We start from the raw sequence: 22,672 nt of genomic DNA on the forward strand, positions 1-22,672 counted from the left end.
GAAATGCATTAGGACTTTTTATTTTCGTGTATTTGCCTTATTCGTTGGTGTCTTCTTAATATAGTCACTTATCTGAAATAATACATCTAGGAACATAATTTAAGATATCTAATCGTTTTTGTCAAATGAATCAAAATAAATTATGAACTTTAGATAAAATTTTCAATCGAATTAATCGAGTCGATTAAATTAACTAAAATTTTTAACTGCGATTAACACTTGATCGATTAACTGACCCGATTAACGGATAAATCGGACCAGCCCTATTGTTAATTAATTGTTTTTTTTTTTAATTTTTATTGCGAACTTTCTAAATGATCAAATTTAGCCTTTATGTGATTTTGGTTGATATATCTTTTTTCAGTAATTTTGTACTCGGTAGGTAGGGTTGCAATATGTCATTTGTATTTTTTAGAACAATTTTTTATTTCTTGGAAGGAAAAATTTACAAAACGTGTAGTGAAATTCCAATTCTCTCTTAAAAATTTATTTCCATCATTCCTTCTGAAATTATCTTTTTCGTTAATTATGAAACTCATTCTTTCAATAATTACGAAATTATTTATTTTAATAATTATCAAATTATTTATTTTAATAATTATCAAATTATTTATTTTCTTAATTATCAAATTATTTATTTTAATAATTATCAAATTATTTATTTTGATAATTATCAAATTATTTATTTTGATAATTATCAAATTATTTATTTTAATAATTATCAAATTATTTATTTTAATAATTATCAAATTATTTATTTTAATAATTCTGAAATTCGTTTTGAAATATTTTCTGAAATTCTTTTTGAAATATTTTCTGAAATTCTTTTTGAAATATTTTCTGAAATTCTTTTTGAAATATTTTCTGAAATTATTTTTGAAATATTTTCTGAAATTCTTTTTGAAATATTTTCTGAAATTCTTTTTGAAATATTTTCTGAAATTCTTTTTGAAATATTTTCTGAAATTCTTTTTGAAATATTTTCTGAAATTCTTTTTGAAATATTTTCTGAAATTCTTTTTGAAATATTTTCTGAAAGTAGTTTAGAAATGGCTTCTCTCTCTTCAATTCTGGAATACAATGCTTTGTTGAGGGTTTTTTTCTCTCAGCATTTCCTATGAATTCTGTAACTATTTAAGCTTCGTCGGCGGGCCTCAGAAAAATGCTTCGAGGGTTACATGTGACATTCAAACCATGCGCATGCATTTTTACTCCTGCCTAAAAATTAGGATTGCACATAACTTCAAACTAAACGGTCAACTTCAGGCATCATCACCAATAGTCGTGATGATGTTGGATATTCATGAATTCACCATGACGCCTAGAGTTTAGTACAGTATAAATAGTGGGAAAATAGTAAAAAAAAACAAAAATAGTATCTTATATGTACACAAGCCCGTCTTTTTTTCTTTTGTGAAAAATATCTCGACGTAACGCTAAACTAGCCCAATATTCAGAAAAAAATATTCATGTGAATTTTTTTACTTTTGATTTTGAAGTTAGATGGCAGCGTTTTTTCTCCCCTGAACGAATAACGTGACCGACGCACACACGGACCATCAGTTTATAATATGCAGTGTCACGAGTTAGACGCACACGAATTTTCGATGCGATCAAGTGGAAATGATGAAGAGAGGTTTAGTCTGAACTGTTTTTGAAGAAAAGAAATACGCTTGGTGATTCGTGTTGATTATGGTATAAATCTCCTCAAAATGATATTATCCACCAATTATATACATTTTCGATAAGTTCATTTCAGAAGAAATTTACTTTTAGGATGGGATTATATGTTCATTGGATGTGTATTTCACTACTGTCAATAACAAGATAAATAATTCCGTGTCTATGCAAAACAGTATTTTAATAAGTTCATTTAAATAATAGCGTTCCCTCACATAATTAAGCTTTTAACTATTCTTCAATGGAAGGAAATCTTTAATATCTTTTCGATATCAATTAATCATCAACTCGTACATAATCATGTGTTTTGGAATATTGATGATATATAATGTTTATTTGAAAATCCTCTCTCTTGTTTTCATTTTTGGTTCGTCGACAGGTGACACGGACGTTCGTGTTTGACACAAAATTTCACACGTTTTCTTTCAAGAATCAAACAGTATAACCTTCTCACACCTGAGCCAAAACTGACTGGAATTTCTTTTGATTGATTTATGTTTACTATATGTAAAAATGAATTTTATCCTTTAAAAGAATTTTTTTGAAATTAATTAGTCAAATAATCAATTTTAGTCGATATCTTTACTACTTTACCGCGCACCAACTCCGGTCATGTATCGCCATATGTCAATTTCCAACCAGTGGAGTTTAATGTAACGAAATGATTATTTTCCAAATATTTGGAGTTCGAGTTGAAGTGCAAACGTCGAATAATTAAAGTTTTTGCTGCCCATAAATGTTCTGTTTGTCTCCTTGTTTGCTCCCCTCCTCCGTCCCACATGGTCTAGTGGTTAGGATACCTGGCTCTCACCCAGGAGGCCCGGGTTCGATTCCCGGTGTGGGAAGTAATTTTTTGGATCGTTACCCGGCGCCTCCACGTTTTGTCGCTGTGGTGGTCGAGTGGTTATAGTGACGGACTCGCGATGCGAGGATCCGGGTTCGAACCCCACAGTGGTGGTCGGCTGAAGTTGGTTTTCTGTGGTTCCCAACTTCAAGGCGCGAATGCGAGCCGATCTCGCCGTTAAAACGTCTTGGCACAGAGAGCAACAGGCCTACAACGTTACAAATATTCAATCATTACACTTCACTCACAATTTGAAGTATAGATGGCAGCACTGAAATATCATACACAACACTAGCTACACACTCAGACTGTTAGGTGCACTCACTTTGTTCCAGACTCTGCCACGAAGCTGGGTTGGAAGAGATCTCGGCAACGGGATAAGTCCGGTGGCAGAGACCCTGGCGTTCATTCATTCATGCTCCCGTCCTCCTCTGTAAGGGACTCGGTTTATCTGAACAACTTGAGAAGAACTCGAGAAAGGCATTGACATTGAACCTCATTTTGCTTTCTTGTAGTTATTTTTTTTTGTTTAATGCCGAATGTAAAGCGTAACGAAAATTTCCCACGAGTGACCGCATTGTATGTGGGTGAATTCACCGAAAATTTCAAGATTCCGCACCCCAGTAACACATAAAGTAAACACAGCTTTCAATGTCCAATCAGTGCTGGGTCATGTAGCTTCACGTGACAAGCAAACATTCAGCGTGTTCCAGAAAAAGAAAACCTACATGGGGCCAATTGCTAAAAACTAGCCGTCCTATCACTTCATGCTCAAGTTGGAATTTTTCACTTCCCTGAGACCACGATTTAAGTTTGTGCTAAAATCTGAATAACTTAATATTAATCTTCATATTTACTAAAGTTGGTGTTGGTTTGGCGCAATGGACCGTGGGGGGCGAGTTCCCTCTTTCTCTTCCTTTGACCACTCGTTCTATATTTCTGATGAGAATGGTGTATGCCAAAATTCGCATTCAACGCCGCTGACCAAGTACAGTGAGTAGTAATCCCCTCCCCCTTGTTATTTATTTAGTCTCCCTCTTGTTGCTTATTTTGTTATTAATATTATTTATTTATCATTGAAGACTATTTCATAATATTTTCTTGTTCTTGTGAAAGTTTCTTGCATTTCGTAAATTATAATGTGAATATATACTTAAATGAGAAATCAGTGGTACTGTGTATTAGTTATCATGATTAAAAAACCGTGGGTATTTGTGGACTACTGCTTACATAGAAGTGGAATATGGTAGCCAGTTCGATAAGGTATTCGCGAAATGTGCCACAAGATGCTCGGAGATGTCGTAAGTTTCGGTGCCCTCTTTTGTCCTTTGCCAGTGTTTTTTCCGATACAAAAAATATTACAAAAACAGCGCCGTGATGATCAAACAGCACATTGCTATTGAGGGAAGTTCGCACACCAAACGTTTGGCGTATGAACCCCTCGGCGAGTGCTTCCTCCGATTTGTTTCAACACAGGAGCTGTGTGTGCTGCTGCTGTCGAAGTCTGTTACGAAATCTGCAAGAGATTTCTCTTCTTTGGATTCTTCAGTGGATTGAGTGGCTCACCCGAACATTCATAGTATATGCGGAACATCTTCCGGAATTTTGAGTGGGCTTTGCAGAAATTTCCCACAGTTGAAAAATCCTGGGATACTTAGAATGGAAGTAGAAGTTGTTCATGGTACTGCTATTAGTTAGGCGTTGAACTATTTCCAGGATTAATGCGTTAATTGAATGGCATTATCACTTGAGATCGTTAACTATACATGACCTGACAATCAGAGGAGCACGGTGAATATATGTGCTCACTCGCTAACAGATTACTTAATAGATAACAAGGATATAGACATTAAAAAAAATGATATTTGTTTTTATATCAAAATAAATATTTCAATTAATTGTTAACTGTTGTTATTTTTGAAAGAAACTAAACAACTTGTTTATTAGCGATTTTTAAATATCATTGAGTGATTAGATACATTTCCTCAGCGTGCAGATGAATATAATTTTTCCTGAAACTTCATATTTCTTTCACTTAATCGTCAATAGATGACACTGCATCCTCTGTAAACAGCATCATAAAATCGTAAACAGAACATCCTCTGTAAACAGGACAGCATCTGTTTCTTCTTTTGCTAAGTGCAAAGTGAATAGGGTTGTCTACATACTAGATGAATCCGAGCTATTCTATCAAACGAAAGGGGGTGATAGACGAGTCCAAGTGGATCATGAAACACCCCACCAACCCTGTCCTATCTCAAACCGTTCTCGAGTTACGATGAATAATCGATTATAAAAAAAAATGCGTCAAGTCTGAAAAAAAAAATCATAATTTGTGAAGTTTCTGAACGACCTATACGCTTACATAACATACATTTGGAAAGGGCAGAAAAAATGCTATAAGAGGTGACCGCAATTTCATCGAAATATCTGGTTTTAATGGCGAGCTACAAACGTTGAAAGATTGGGCAAGTTCAAAACAAAAGCTTACTCCGCCCACTGGCAGTTGATTGACAGAATGGGGGGGGGGACATGTTATCATGACTGAAGAAAACTTTGCAACGGTGTCTGGCTCTTTAATGCCGAGATGAGAGGGTTTTATAACTCGGGATTGCCAAAATAAAGCAGATCAGTTAGACGAGATATCTCTATATTGCCGCTATATGTCGCCTTTTGACATGGACTGTATGCTGTAGCTTCTCTTCCCACCCCCCATGCGAAACCATCATGAAACTCAGACAATTGGGCGAGTCGGTAGCTGATCAATGAATGATCGTAATAAATAAATCGAATGTATTACCAAACACGATGAAATTACGATGTAACCAGAAAATAACAAAATATATTTGACTTTTCCATTTACTTTTCAAAGAGTCTTGCTATATATATATATATAATTTTCTTTCTGTAGAATCAAATGCAAATTGAGGGGAAGAACCAAAAAAGTACGTTTCACTAAATATCCTGCGGTTCGTCGTAATTGATTGACAGCGATAAGAGGCTTAATTTCCGCGAGCAGATGCTGAAAGTACCGCTAAAACATTTTCCTTGGTATTTTTTGTATTTGTTCGTGTGGCGGCAATACCGTGGGAAAGTGGCATATGCATTTAATGACAGCTACTGAATGGCAAAGAAGAAAAAAGGCAGGAAAAATGAACGCCATGTTCTTCAATAAACAGCCTTTTTTTTTATTCTCTTCTCTTGCCCATTTTCCCGTTAAGAGTTTTTCGTGTTTTTTTTTTCTGTTAAAAATCTTATTCAGAAAAGAACCTTCGCGTTCCCATTTTTGTATCCTGTGAATGAGGGGGTTTCAAGTTAAATACATTGGGAAATACTTTTCATTTCCCCAAATGTGGAAATTCAGAAAAAAATAATTTCACATCATTAAATAGCTACATGCGGTTGAATCCCGTTATAACGAACTCTAAGAGACCGGAGAAATCAGTTCGTTATAAAGAAATTTCTTTGTAATGGAATTCCAGATTTTTAACATTGTCTATGTAAACTTACCTGGAGAATTAGAAAAGGTTTTCGTTAAAACGAGATTATTGTTGTAATGGTATTCGTTAAAACGGGAATTGACTGTAATTAACGTCTCATGTTTTCATGTGAAGCATGAATGAGGTCTAGAGATAGTGCGGGATGTTTCCAATAACATGGATGAAAAAAAGTGAATGACAGTAAACTCTTATAACATTTTGGCAATAATTGGTAATTTCTGTAGGCGCATTTGCGCGATTCGCTGTCTTGTTAAAAATGTGAGATTCACAGAAGTTCAAATAGAAAGTTCAACTGATTATGATGAGCGACAAACCAGGGGTTCTTAACCATCTATGTTCTACGGACTACTTATGTCAATAAGACGAGGACCGGGGACACACTTTGTCAGTAAAATGCAGAGCAGTGATTCTTTCACAGAATAATGTAAAAACAATAGGTTTATTGCTATCTCATTGAGAATCACTGACCCTGAAACCTGTCCAAGGAAACCTAAGGACCTTTAGTCCGTTTACCTTTCGATAATGGGCACCCTCGGGAACGAACATTCTGTACGCTAACGGGAAGTGTCCGTCAATAGGTTTCTTAACTTAATAAACTTTCTCGCCCGCAAGCGGCGGAAATACCGCATATCTGGGTTTCGGAATGAAAAGGTTGTGCGGTACCCTTCTTTATGCGTTTTTCCAGTCTTTTCAGTCACGTATTTTTTTGAGTTCATTTAGAGAGCATTTTTCACTATACATATACAGTAAAACCCCCTCTTAACGGCCACCCCTCAGATGCGGTCACCTCGCCCCTCTTGCGGCCAAATAATAATTTCCAGTTGTATAATAAAAGTATGAATTTAAAACCCCTGATTAACGGTCACCCCACTTTTACGGACAAATTTTGGGGCCCGTCGGTGTCCGCAAAAGAGTGTGGTTTTACTTTAAAATTTAGGAGAGACTTCTTATTTATTATTGACATTCGTTTGCAAAATGCATTTTTTTGACGTGCACGTTCACAAATTTTTAGTGCGAATTTCTTCCAATCGTTTTGAATTCAAGTGTTTTCACTTTTAATGAGTGTTTAACGAGTGAGCGTTCAGTCTTCGTTAGTGAGTGATCTTGGATTCGTTTATCATGAGTTTTTTTTAATGTATAATATAACACAGGGGGATTTCATAATTGCCCTTACCGCATTTCACTGGCGAACCGTTGATACTAGAGGCATAATTCCAATTAAAAAAAAAGCCAAACATTGTATAGCACTTGGATCCGTTATTCATGGTGTAAGGTGTTTTATAGTTATTAAAAATAAAAATATTAACTTGTTATACGGACACCATGTGCTCAAAAGCCCAATTAGAACGTTGTTGCCTCTCTCTCCTGATGCCAAAAAAAATTTCCACGTTTCTAAGTGATTCGCTGAGATATTCGAAAATCTGAAAAATTTGATGGGGGGGGGGGGCACTTAACTTATATTACTGGGGGAAGTGTGACGTCAGCGTTCTCCGCATTGGCAGTGCTGAGAACGGTGTCCGAAACATCATTCGTCGGAAGATCACGTGACTCGGTGAAAAAACACACACAATCCCCCGTTGTTTTCCAATGACATAAATAGGAGTTCAAACAAATAAACGAAAGAAATAATTTCAGCATCGATAATTCCAAAATCATTGAAAGAGATAATTTTAGCTTTAATAAGAGGTAATTTCAGAATGATGAAAATCACATGATTACAGAATTAATGAAAGATAATTCCAGATTGATGAAAATGATGATTCCAAAATTAACGAAAAAGCGATAATTCCAGAATTTAGGTAAGAGATAATTTCAAAATTAATGAAAGAGATAATTCTAGAATTAATGAGATATAATTTCCGAATTAATGAAAGAGATAATTCTAGAATTAATGAGATATAATTTCCGAATTAATGAGATATAATTTCCGAATCAATGAAAGAAATAATTTCCGAATCAATGAAAGAAATAATTTCAGCAATAATGAAAGAAATAATTTCAGCAATAATGAAAGAAATAATTTCAGCAATAATGAAAGAAATAATTTCAGCAATAATGAAAGAAATAATTTCAGCAATAATGAAAGAAATAATTTCAGCAATAATGAAAGAAACAAACATAGAATTGATGAAAGAAATTATCCCAGAAGTAATGAAAAAAAAAATAATTAGTAAAAAAGAAATAATTCCAGAATTAATGAAGGAAAATTCAAAAATTGATGAAAGAAATGTTTCAGCATTAATGAAAGAAATAATTTAATCTTTTTTCCCCTTTATATAGATGAGTTCTCTTATTTTTTTTTAATCTTTAAAACCCAATATTTAGACACCGAACTGTACATTTCAATGAGGAAATTGCCGGGTACGAACTTTGTTTTCACCGAGTCACGTGATTTCCTTGAGTTCGATTATTGCGGCTGGATGTTCCCTCCAGCAATATAAGCTCGATGGGAAAACCGCAAAAACTAACACAGAAAACACTCCCCCCCCCTCATTTATGCAGATTTACCTCCCCTAACTTTTCTCAACTCTTCCCCAATTTTTGAATTCGAATATTTCAGCGAAAATATTGCACTTAGAAACATGGGATTGTCTTTTGTTGGCCTCGGGAGAGACAGGGCAACAACTTCCTATTTAGGTTTTTGAGGAGAGATCGTTCGAATTTAAAAAGTTAATTTTTATATTTAGATAACTAAACAAAACCCCTTGCAACATGAATGACGTATCTGTCTTCTACACATTATTTGGATAATTTTTCTAAATGCAAGTAAGCTCTTAGTATCAACGATTCGCCATTAAAATGCCGTGAGGGGTTGTTATGGAACATCACCCTGTATATTGAGTTTACGTGATTTTTGATTAACTGTTAATGTGCATTTAGACAAATTTTTTTAATGATATTAATGTTATCGAGTTCGTGGGCCTCCTATTACAGTTCTTAACTGGCGCGTCTAATTGATTGTTAATGCGTGTTAGTTCTTGAGGGCAATTACAAATATTCAATCATTACACTTCACTCACAATTTGAAGTATAGATGGCAGTACCGAAATATCATACACAACACTAGCTACACACTCAGACTGTTAGGTGTACACACTCACTTAGTTCCAGACTCTACCACGAAGCTGGGCTGGAAGAGATCTCGGCAACGGGATAAGTCCGGTGGCAGAGACCCTGGCGTTCATTCATTGTATTCTTGAGGGCATTAAGCTCATTCTTTTAGAACACGTTTGACTAGTTTTTTTACCGTGAGAGAGGTTCTGACTCATCATTAATGTTCTTTTTTCTATCTTTATTATATTCCAAATATGAATTGTTTGAGATATTGCTTATTTGACTTGATTTAAATCAAGGATGCTTTACCTTTAGGAGGGGTCGCGGGTCACTTAATTTAATGATCTGGGAGAGTGTTGTAGGTCGTTTAAGTGACTTGTAAATGTGCCGTGGGCCTCTTGAATGATCTGTAGATGTGCCACCTGTCACTAAAGGGTTTTGAATCATCATTAATGTTCTTTTTTTATTTTTAGTTCATTCCAAATATGAATGATTTGAGAGCTATTGCTTATTTGACTTGATTTGAATCTGGACATTTGATTAATTGCGGAGGGGGTACTCTAGATGATGAGATGCTTTTGTTGATGAGTGACGTTATGATTCATTGCTTTTGTGAGCGAGAAATTGTTGATTTGCATTTTGACAGATTGTTAACATGCGCTTTTCCCGTCAACTATTTTTGAGTTAAATTAATGTGTGTTTTTCACTATTTAGGAGACTTACGATTAATGTTTGACGTTCATTTACTAAATGCACTTTGTTGGAGCGCATGTTCACAAATTTATTGTGTGAATTTTTTTCCAATCGTTTTCAATTCGAGTTTTCTCACTTTTAATGCGTGTTTAACGAGTTAGTCTTCAGTCTTCGTTGAGCATTCCTTGATACTGTTACGATCTGTAGGCGATAGATGGCGCGATTTGTTCGATGGCTCTCAGAAATATCGAAATCGGTTGATGCCGGTTTCGGTTCATCGGAGGAAGATGCTATTCGTGAGAACATTCCAGAAAGTCCCGCCCCACCAGACATTGGTTCAACCCCTCCGTACGGTAGCGCCGCCGACTAGGAAACTGTAAAATAGAATTTTGTGAAATGTTCTTTTTCTCGAAGTTTCTCCGGGGTTGTAAATAGTGCGGCGCTCACAAGATGGCAGGCTAGACAGGCTCAAGGAGGCTCGAATAGAGAGAGACTGGATGAAAAGTCAGTCACGAATGAACTTCATGAGGAAGTTGTTAGCTCCCTGATTAGCTTGTAATTACGTGTAAATTGCTGTTCTGTAAATAAATCTGTGTCCGTCGAACCGCTTCTTGTTTTGCAATCTCGAGGTCTTGTGGAAAATTCCGGAACAATACTTTTATTGTGAGTTTTTGTATAATATACATTTATTTATGATTTTCGATCAACTGTTGATGTGCATTCAAACAACTTTTTTTTTTTATAAAATTGAATTTAGTGGTATTGACAGCTCATCGACTATAGCGCATCTAATTCATTGCTGATGCGAGTTGACACTAGAAAGACAAGAACGGGGTCTCTGTGACTGCTCCCATGTCTCAAGTAAGAATAAACCTAAATGCCTCAACTATTCCTGAATTATCATATTATTATAGATCAAAGTTTTTTCATTACCTTTATTAGCAACGGAGATATGAACGAATATACCTAGAAAGACGGGAGGGAGCCACAGTGACCTTCTCTTATATTTTAGAACACATTCACCGTAAAATAAATGCCAACAATGTCGCAATTGGTTTCCGTATGGCCAAAATTCTTCTGATGGTCTCTTTGTGCATCTAATTTGGTGTAATCCAACATTCGCCAGACTTTTCTTTACCTTCATTCTTATCTGCGGGTGTCGGTCAGCGTCTCAGCTTTTGTTGTGAAGTATTTTTGTCATTCTGTCCCAGAAACAGTGGTGGTTATGATGGGAATTCGGAGGAGAATGAAAACTGTGTGTGTGTGTGCCCAAAAGGAGAAAAATCTTTTTGAACTAATCAACAGTATTGATGATGGATGTGTGAATTAGAATAGAATAATACGTCCAACAATGCCCCAGCCATGGCCCCCACATCCTGGAGCAGGGCCCCTAGGCTGGGATCTTTTGCGGCCCCGCCCCTGACCCCCGACCAGACTTTCACGGGCCCCTATATGATGAATTTATAGCGAGAAAAAGCAAAGAAATTGTGAAAATCATCCCGGGCCCCAGGGCTGGAGCCTTGTCAGCCCACCCCTTGTGGGGGACATGGCCCCAGCAGTTGCAAAATGAATGAAGCCCCAATGAAAACCTTGCGCTACATTCAAACGTCTACTTGATGCCATAAATAACCGAAATATAAATAATATCCCGTCACTCGGTGGCGAAAAAACTACTGCAGATGAAATTGTATGAAATATAATGGATTCCTAGTCAATAAGACGCCAAGGGTTCCAGAATATTTTACGGGAAGCTCATTACTTAGTACAGTTAAACTCATTATTCAAACATTACTGAAAATAATTTGAATTGAGAAATCAAGTGATGTGTGTAAGTCACTTTGAAAATTTTTTTCGTAGACAAAAGAAATTTGCATTTAAAATTATTAGCAATTATCGTGTCAGGGAATTTATACTGTTGCCATTTGTAGGCTATTTTATCAGCTTGAACTTGCACCACTTTATTTCCGAGTGAGTATCGAAATTTTCAGTTATTTTATGTATTTCATGTGACTAAGTACACATCAACCAAATCTGGACTTGCACCACTTGATTTCTCAACCCTTCAATCGTGGATGAGTTTAGTACTTCGCTACTCCAGGTGAGATGATAATTTGATAATTTTTTGTCGCATCAAATGAATGGAGCATGACGTTTAGCGTAGATAAGTGCATGGTCGCTCATTTTGGTTCGAACAACCCACGGTTCTCTTACGAGTTGAATGGTGTCACTATCCCGGATGCAACTAGAGTCATCGATTTGGGAATTCTCATTGACGAGCGACTTAAGTTTTCTGAACATTGTTCAGCGGTTGTCAAAAAAGCGAATAGAATGCTTGGTCCCATTTTCAAAAAGGTCTCTTCGCGTTCTCCTAAAGTCATTCTTCCGCTTTTTCGAGGCTTAGTTCGTCCTGGACTGGAGTATGCGGTAAGGTTTTGGAGACCATACCTACAGAGGGACATAGACTTGGTTGAAGAGGTGCAGAGAAGAGCTACGCGTGTCCTTATTGGCACACAGGGCTTGAGTTATGAAGAGAGACTTCATTTTTTGAATATGTTTACATTGGATGAACGCAGGTGTCGAGGAGATATGATCGAAGTGTTCAAAATTTTCAATGGGATGGATAGGATGGACCATGAACTTTTAGTGCACCGCCAATCAACTGCTTTTACAAGGGGACACCAGTATCGATTGGTGAGGGACAATGCAAAGTTATGGTGTCGCAGGGAATTTTTCTCTAATAGGGTTGTTAATAAATGGAATAGCTTACCCCCGGAGGTAGTAAATTGTAACACAATTGACACGTTTAAAAAGAAATACGATAAACATGTTGGGGTAAATCGAGAAGCTATCCATTCTTAGAATAAGACAACCATAAGTATTCTTTATGGGCATTGTATAATATTTTATCATGTGTATATATTGTTTATAACTTGTGTTAATTGCATTTTTAATGGGGTTGCTGTATTTTTGAAACATATGACATCCATATTTTTATGGGCATCTTTTTATCAGCCACCTCGTTGGGCATTTTGCCTGTTGTGGCGTTGTATTTGTATTTCCGCTGAGATATTTCGATTTAAAAAAATGAAGAAAAGTTGAAAAAAGCACACACACACACACGGCATAACCAAACAAAACAATGCTTTTTTTCCTCGTTTGCCAACTTTTCTCCGAATTTCGAATTCAAATATCTCAGCGAAAATTGCTTTTAAACACGTGGAATTGTTTTTTGTTGGCCTCGGGAGAGACAAGGCAACAACTTTCTAACTTAGTTTATGAGGACAGGGTGTCTGTATAAAAAAGTTATTTTTTGTTATTTTAATAACTACATAACCCCTTGCAACATGAATCACGTATCCGAGTTCAACGTTATTTGGATACTTTGTCTAAGGCCGGTATTACACTAATACTTGTCTCGTAATAATGAAATTGTTATTGTTATCGTCCTCTTAATTTCTCTTCAATTTTCCAGGAGCTAATGGAATAATTGCATGTAATCGATAGTGGTTGAATAATCGCTGAATATACAGGGTGATTACATAATTCCCCCCTTGCTGCCTTTTACTGCCGAACCGTTGATATTAGAGGCACATTTCCAATTAGGCTGGGATTACACTGTAAAAGTTTGATAAAATCCCTTTTATAAAACTTGAAAAATCCCACCAATAAAGCTCATAGGTTACATTCCAGCAAATGCAACCGATAATCTTATTGGTTGAATTTTTAAAACTTTATAAAAGAACTTTTAGAAAACTTTTATAGTGTAATCCCAGCCTGATTGGAAATGTGCCTCTAATATCAACGGTTCGGCAGTAAAAGGCAGCAAGGGGGGAAATTATGTAATCACCCTGTATATTCAGCGATTATTCAACCACTATCGATTACATGCAATTATTCCATTAGCTCCTGGAAAATTAAAGAGAAATTAAGAGGACGATAACAATAACAATTCCATTATTACGAGACAATTCTCCGAAAGACCTGTTCAAAGCGAGATCGATTTGCGGTTTATTTACGCTCACTTCGAAAAATGTCGGTGACGTTGTGGTCGAACAAGAACAACATCACCCATCATTTAGCTTGGAGGTTTCAACGATTTACGGTTAAAATGTGACAGAACAAGCGAAATTGTTACGGTGTATTGATCACTGAAACTAACCGCTGCGATGGCCGTCGAGATGGCGGAAGATGGATGAACTTCGAATGCTCAATTAGTCGCTGTCATTTGTCTGCTCGAACATTTAAATCGAATATATTAGTTGCTCGGTACTCCGACGCTACATGTCTGTGGTTACACGCTGCTATATTTGCCATCCGTGTCGTAGACGAATTGGTAATGAAATTTCGATTTCCTTCGCCGACGGAAATTGTATCAGCCAAAGTGCGGAAAGGAATCTTTCCATGAAGTTTGACGCTCATATTGTCCAGGGACATCGTGTGTTCTTGATGTCAAGACTTCGCTCAAAGATAACGTATAATTCATCATAGGGTTTCAAGGAGCCCTAGATTGTGTGGTCTATCCCAGTGGTTCCCAACCGTTTTTAGTCGTGTCCTACCTAAGCATCTTGCAAAACCCTGATGCTCCCCCCCCCAAAAGACAGGAGGGGGGGGGGGCAAGACGATCAGAAATTGAAACAAAAATTGTAGAAAAGTTAAAATATTGAAAAAATCTTTAAATGCTGTTTTAATCAATTTCTGTAAATTTGCAACGCGTTTTGAAGGTTAAAACTCAAAATTTCTATGGAGAGATTGCCTGTGTTCCTGTACTTACACTCGTGTCCCCTTTCGATGACATATACAGTCGAACCTCTCTATAACGGACACAAATGCAGTGACGTCTTAACGCATGGGCACGGCCCGGGGACCTCAAGAGAAAAGAGGCCTCACAAAAATGAGATCTGGTGAAAATTTTCTAGAATTTACCAGGTAGGGCCTCAGAAAAACTACTTGGCCCGGGGGCCCATGATGCCCTTAAGACGACCCTGCACAAATGAGGACAAAAAGTTTTTCCTCTAACGAGGAATGTCCATAAATGGACAACAAAATACACTGAAGCTCGTTGACGTAATTAAAAAAAATAAAAATAAAATAAAAGCGTCCGTTATTGGGAGGTGTCCGCTAAAGGGGAGTGTTTATCGAGGAAAGGCTTACTGTAGATTTTCTATTCGAAAAGTTATCTCATATCCACGTGGAGGAGGCCAAAAATCTATAAACCTGGTCTAAAGAGCAGGCGTTCCAACCTATGAGAGAGACAGTGTAGGCCAAAAATAAATTTCCATGATGAAGCCCAATATGCGACAAATACGTCGCACTGTAGTGTCTCTATTCACATAGTGGCATCTGAACAGGTGGGACCTCAAGGGCTTCTAGTGACCTACATCATTGGGGAGCTTTATTTATTCTGTGTGAGATAATTTTTTTTCATTAACTATGAGTTATCATTCTTAAATTATTACCTTATCAAATATGAATTGTTATTCAATTCTGAGAACTTATTTTCGCCACTAAATATAAACTTTTCATTAATTCTGAGAAATTATTTCTCATTTAATATAAATTTTCCTAATTCCTGACTATTGGGAATCGGGGGCCTCTAACCAGAATAAGGGATAACGTACCCCTTAATATTTTTCTTTTTTACAACGCAGCCAGTTACCATTAACACAGGCTAGCTATATTTTTAGTTGAAAAATTCGATTTGGATTGGGAAATAAATATTTCCAACTTATTGTTATTTTTCAGCACCATCTAGATTCTTCAAACAAAATTGAGAATGTAGTTGAAATGCTGTATCGCGGGTTCCAAAATCACGTAAATTGTTGAGCAATATGGTTTTTTTAATACAAAATGAAGTATTCAAGCTGGAGGAATTATATACTATGTACGAAAATATTTTGAAGTAATAAACAATACATCAATGAAAGGCTTTAACTAACAAATGGGTCTCCTTTATGCAGTCGAGCCTTTTGAATAACGGTCGTTTACCCGACTTACGCATTTATAGGACATTTGACTTCGGTCGCCATTGGCTCCTATACATTTTAGATGTGAAAAAGTGATGCATCTGTCGGTATGCATAGTCTCGATGAAGAAGGTTTGATTAAATTTCATTACATTTATCACTTTTACCGGTGATTATGCATAATTCCCGAATAAAGTTAGAAAATCTGATAATATGGAAAAATGTATAATTTTTCTTCCTCTCATTGAACCAATAAATTATTTTTATCCGTACATTATACGTGCGTGCACCACACATATTTTGCATAACAACATTATCAGTCTTGTAATTAGGGCAGCAACTAGATACTTTTTCAGCCGGGGCAGGAACGCATTTTGGTGCTCTATTCTACGCTACCGGGGATCAGAAAAGTGTCTGTTAACGCAGAGTTTACGTTTAGGAGATGTTCCACTGTATACACGTTATATATATTGTCGCTGTGGTGGTCGAGTGGTCATAGTGACGGACTCGCATCGTGGGGTTCAAATCCCACCGCCGCCACAGTGGTGGTCGGCTGAAGTTGGTTTTCTGTGGTTCCCAAAATGCGTCGTAGTATTCCTGGCGAGGGAAAAGAGAACTCACACGTGTTGTTTCTAATGCATTTGTGTGTGGTTTGTGGTTTCCCTATGGGGGGGGGGGGAGAGAGAGAAGTGATGGGTGCGATCATCACACGTTCAAGCTCCAATGGAGTGGTGCCCCGTCCTGCTGGAAAACGAAGTCACCCGAATCGCTTTCCAACTGTGGGAAAAGCCAATCTTGACAAACACCGAAGTGGTGGCCGAAGGAAGAGCGTTAGCGCTACCTATCGGCAGCTGCGCGAAACTCGAGATTTTCTTCTTTCTACTATACATTATTCGATCAAAACGGATTAAAAGCTGAATAGTTATGATTTTTTTGAATCGGGGTGATTCTTTTTGAAACACCCTGTATAATAAAATATTAGTTCAGAGATTTCAACCACCAGGGGTTAAAGCGTTTTTCATGATTATATCAGCAAATTTAAAATAAACGCTTGTAAACAAATCGATTCATTGAATCATAGCGTTTGTTGAATGTGCATTCCATTTGCATCAATCACCATGTTTAACAGTAACTTCTTGTAAAATAGTTCTCTCACAACACTTTTGTATACTACAGAGTATACTGCTACTCCTAAAAAATATCATTGTTGAGGGGATTTGTCGTAGTAAAGGATATCGTTGTATCGAGAGGAGTTTAACGTTACACTATAGGCAATTCCAAACAAGATTAAAAAAATATCGTTGTAGTGGGATTTTTTCTTACATCGAGTATTGTTGTAGCGAGGTTTCACTGTAACTTGATACACAGAGTTATCCTCTTGGTTTCTCTGGTCTCAAAGTAGATGTCCTCATTTCGTGCCACGTGTAACCTTGGGCACAAATCGATCAAACGCCACATTCCACGTCAGTGGCAACGATTCTAATTTTAAAACGCGAGTCTTTTAACGATACATTCAAGTTTTAGTGAGTGAGAATAATTTCGGAGAGGAGAGAGATGGAGAACTTTTCGTCTTTTTGCTTGATTGCGACCCTTTCAAGAAAAGTCACAACTTTTATAATAGCTCTTTCTCCCGACACTTCTTCTTTGTGTCATAAATTTCATGTGTGTGGGGGCCATGTCCAAGCGCTATTAAAATATGAATTTTACTCCCCGATGATGGAAAGTTCCAGAGTGCCGCCTGATTTCCCCTCCATCATCAAGAGTGGTTGCTCCAATCCCAGGACACACGACGGTGTATTTCACTCTCTCTCTCTCTTGCCCTTGCTTCCAGACATCGCTTTTCATCTTCCAGTGGCTGAAGAAGATTTCGAGTCAAATTTATCCTCCAGAGATTTTGGCTGGTTGCCCGATGGAACTGGAGCAAGACCGGGAGATCGGAGAACGAAACAATAAACAAAAAACACTAAAAGTTAATATGAATGTGTCTCAGTTGTGTGTATTGTTTGGGATCTCCCTCGTGAGAAGCGAATCCCGGAGAGATGATGGATGATGGTCAAGTGAAAAGCACGCCAGGAATGTAACTCTCATCACCTCCGGAAATAACACAAAAATAAATAAAACCAGGGGAAGAAAAAAAATTGTATGAGGTTCCGATTTTTCACCTCAAAAAATATAAGAAATGTGTGTTTCAGGTGATTTTTGTTATTATTTTTCTTGTGGTTGGAGGAAAAAAGGAGTAAATTGCTCGAGGTTTGGTTTTTTTTGGGGCCGGGAGAATCATTTATGAGCCAGCGATTTGTTTCTTTGTTCGGTTCCTTGTAGTAAACATATGGCCTGGATATAGATAGATGTGTCGGAAATGGAGGAAAAAAACGAAGATAAAAAAGTGCAAATATATAAAATATAGCGATCGGACATTATTTTCCTCTCAGAAACGTCGCTTTTACTCAGACAGTGACGATATTTTTGACATCTTTGATCGTTCTCGTTGACCTCGCAATAGCCGTAGAATAAATAATAACGCGATTTAATACATTTTGCAAAATATTCAGAGATTGTAGTCGGAGTGATTTCGAATCGATCAATAAAGCTAAAGTCTGTTTGATTGATTGCATTGACGTGGGAATAACCAATCACAGTGTTCCATTCAATTGCATAGATTTCAAATCCACCAATCGCACTATTTTTGTGTGTCTCCGCGGTCTCCATCCCGATATGAGTTTACTCCATTCAATCACAGTAAACTTACAATATTCAATTGTGGTGTTTCATACTGGGTAATCTACAGCCGCTGGAAACCCGGACGATTCATCATACGCTATTAATATACAGTGTGACTTCAGTGTTATCGGTAAAGCCAGTAGGTGTGCTATGCGTTTTTTTATTGATGACTTCACTTTTTTTGAACCGACAATTTGTTTTTTCACTGGTTATTTTCTCTCTACAGATCATTCATACTGATTTAGCACCATTCATTAAGGCCGGGATCAAAGCCGAGTTAAAGAACTCAGAATCTCTCTCAACTCAGCTTTGGCAGGGATTACACTATAAAAGTTGGATAAAAGATCTTTTGCAGAAATTAAAAAGAAAATCAATAATCCTATATTGGTTACATTCGCTAGAATGTAATCGATATGCTGCATTTAAGTTTTGTTGCATTAAAGTGTTTTGTAAAATATCTTTCATATAACTTTTATAAAACTTGAAAATGCAGCCATTAAACGAATCGGTTAGATTGGATTGAATATATCCAATGGGCTCATTGGTTTTTATCTTTTTTAGGTTTCATAAAGAATCTTTTATGAAATTGTAGAGCCGGGATTACACCATAAAAGTTTGATAAAAGTTATTTTATAAAACTTGAAAAATTCAACCAGTAATCGTATCGGTTATATTCGCGCAAATGCAACCGAATATAATCATGCTGCATTTAAGCTGCTAATCTATGCTGCATAATTATATATGCTACATTTTTATAGTTTTATGAAGAACTTTTATCAAACTTTTATAGTATAATCCCGGCTTTACACCGATTTGGTGCTAATCATTCACACAGATCCCTTACACTGATTTGGCGCTGATCGTTCACGCTGGTTTTCGTTTTCGCACATTGGCTTGACTCTGCTCATTCACATAGCTATGTGAATGATCAGCACAAAAAGCTATTTGAACTGATCTTTCAGATCGATTTGAGGATGATCTTTCACACCGATTGCAGGTTGATCATTCGTACCGATATGTGGCGTTAGGTATCTATAGAGATTTGTCAGGGATCATTCACATCGATTTGGCACTAATAACCCATACAGATTTGGTGTGAACTACCCACATAAACTTGGAACGAATTATTCACACCAATTTGGCACAGAAAATTCACACCAATCTGGCGCTGATCATCCCCGATCCTTCACAACGATTCATCGCTCATCACGTGAAACAATAAATCAATAGTTATGAATACTGACTACTTTACAGTGGACAATTGCACTTGCCAATTCAATTATAACGACATTACACTAGTCCTAGTCACCTTGGATGATCAAATAAACAAAAAATAATGGGAACTTTATTCACCGAAATTATTTCCTCGCGTCAGATAATCCGGAGGAAGAAGAAATGCAAAAATGCGTTCATTAATTTTTGCGAAATCGATCGATCACCAATCATTGATGCATGATTTGTATAAGAAGAAACGCTTTTTTACTAATTGAACCGCATGACAATGAAAAGCCGTTTTCAACATAATAGGGAAAAACCAAATAGTGTTTTTTTTCAAAAAGACGCAAAATCTTGAGATATACCGTATTTTAGACCTCAAGTCCAAATGGATTACCAGACTTAACATTAACAGATTGATAAGCACTGGAATTACATCATTTTTATGGTCGTTATCTGGAGATGATACATCTTGAAACTTCTTCCAAGTAACTGACTCTTGCCTTTATCATACAAATGCTATTGATAATTTCACATTTCTCCTAATTTGTCGATTTTTTTTGAGTGGTTCACCCGAGGGAAAGAAAAATCTTTAGAATATATTTAATGGACTACTATATTCACTCTTATCATGTCTTCTTCGGTCTTCACCACGATATATCTCATTTTCACAGATAAGTCTATGAAAGGCATGAAAAATTCAAGCACGTACTTACATTGAAGAAAACCGCGCAGGAGACATTTTTCGGTTCATACTTGGTATTTAATGAGATTTTTTCCCCCATGAAATTGGAGGTTTTGAATCAGTTACGAACGTTTTCGAGTGGATGAGAAAATTTTCTCGTAAACAAAATTAGGATCTGAACATCTTTTTAAGATATAAACTGAAGAGCCAAAAAAACTGGTACATTCATGCGTATGCAAATAAAGAGATATGGAACCAATCAGAGTACGGCGCTGCGGTCGGCAACGCCTATATAACACAACAAGTGTCTGGCATAGTTGTTAGATCTGTTACTGCTGCTACAATGGCAGGTTATCGAGATTTAAGTGAGTTTGAACGTGGTTTTATAGTCGGCGCACGAGAGATGGGACATAGCATCTCCGAGGTAGCGAGGAAATTTGGATTTTCACGTACGACCATTTCACGAGTGTACCGTGAATATCGGAAATCCGGTAAAAAATTAAATCCTCGACATCGCTGCGGCCGGAAAAAGATCATGCAAGAACGTGACTGACGAGAATCATTAAACGTGAAGGACGTGCAACCCTTCCGCAAATTGCTGCAGATTTCAATGCTGGGCCATCAACAAGTGTCAACGTGCGAACCATTCAACGAAACATCATCGATATGGGCTTTCGGAGCCGAAGGCCCACTCGTGTACCATTGATGACGGCGCGACACAAAGCTTTAGGCCTCGCCTGGGCCCGACAACACCGACATTGGACTGTTGGGGACTGGAAACACGTTGCCTGGTCTGACGAGTTCCAATTGCTTCGAGCTGATGGACGTGTACGGGTATGGAGACAACCTCATGAATCCATGTACCCTACATGTCAACAGGGGACTGTTCAAGCTGGTGGAGGCTCTGTGATGGTATGGGGCGTGTGCAGTTGGCGTGATATGGGGCCCCTGATACGTCTAGATACGACTCTGACAGGTGACAGGTACGTAAGCATCCTGTCTGATCACCTGCACCCATTCATGTCTATTGTGCATTCCGACGGACTTGGAGAATTTCAGCAAGACAATGCGACACCCCACACGTCCAGAATTGCTACAAAGTGGCTCCAGGAACACTCTTCTGATTTTAAACACTTCCGCTGGCCACCTAAATCCCCAGACATGAACATTATTGAACATATCTTGGATGCCTTGCAACGTGCTGTGCAGAAGAGATCTCCACCCCCTCTTACTCCTACGGATTTATGGACAGCCCTGCAGGATTCATGGTGTCAATTACCTCCAGCACTACTTCAGACATTAGTCGAGTTCATGCCACGTCGTGTTGCGGCACTTCTGCGGCTCGCGGGGGCCCTACACGATATTAGGCAGGTGAACCAGCTTTTTTGGCTCTTCAGTGTACCTTATTCCAACAACTACAATTTATACTTGAAATTTTACTTTTTCGAAAAGTAGAAAACTCCTGAATAAGTTCAGATGGAAACCGAACTGAGAGACACCTGTTATATGACACGCGTATTGGTATTTCTTTTTGGAATATCATGTGTCGTTTCCGCAAATAAACGTTCCGTGATGTTCGAGTACGAAATTTTTCTTACGGGAGAAACTCAAAGAACACTGAAAAGATACTCACTTAGTATCTTGTTTTAAATGAATTCCCATTATTCATTGGGTGTGCGTGTGTGTGGGAAGGTGAGGTATTTTAGAATTACAAATGAGGTGAGCCTTTTCCGCTAAATCTCATTGGGATTTCGGTGCCATCGAATAAGCTTGTCGATTTTCTTTGGTGGGGGACAATACCGACAGTTCCACCAGTCCGAGGATTGGAAAATTTGAATAATTATGTACTGGAAGCTTCGAAATTGCGATTCCCGGATACTTACAATCTGGTACGATACGGATCACGCTTCTTCAAAGTGAAATAAACGTGGTTTCTAGTAACATAATGAGTGCAGGTGGATATGCGGGTATATTCATAGGAATGAACCCATATTGTGGGCCTGAGGGTCCCCTTGACAATATTTGACTCTATCTTGGTGATATTTGTTGAGATATTTGTAACTATTAATGAGAATTTGAAGATTAAGATACATTTGTGTCTATCGATAAACACGTATAGAGAGTAATCATAGATGACGATGGATTATAATTAATATTGATAATTGAGCCTTCACTCGTACATCGGGGTGCCGTAGATGAGACTATAACAGCTCATACTAATGAGCTAGATAATTGATTTTTGATGCAGAGCGTGACAGTTCTATGCATGAAAATTTCGAAGGATAATATATATTTCAGAGTAACCATGAATTCATAAA

The 22,672-nt window shown here is 37.3% G+C and overlaps 1 non-coding gene across 1 annotated transcript; it reads left to right on the forward strand.

The window, feature by feature from the left end:
- The first annotated feature begins 2,453 nt into the window (after positions 1 to 2,453).
- On the forward strand, positions 2,454 to 2,525 carry TRNAE-CUC (transfer RNA glutamic acid (anticodon CUC)). Its single transcript has one exon. It is a non-coding gene; the product is annotated as a tRNA-Glu (tRNA).
- The last annotated feature ends 20,147 nt before the right edge of the window (positions 2,526 to 22,672 follow it).

The sequence above is a fragment of the Pholcus phalangioides genome, unplaced genomic scaffold (assembly GCF_987345545.1).
Source record: "Pholcus phalangioides strain wild (caught in Gottingen) unplaced genomic scaffold, Ppha-v1.0 ptg000008l_1, whole genome shotgun sequence".
NCBI lineage: Eukaryota > Metazoa > Arthropoda > Arachnida > Araneae > Pholcidae > Pholcus > Pholcus phalangioides.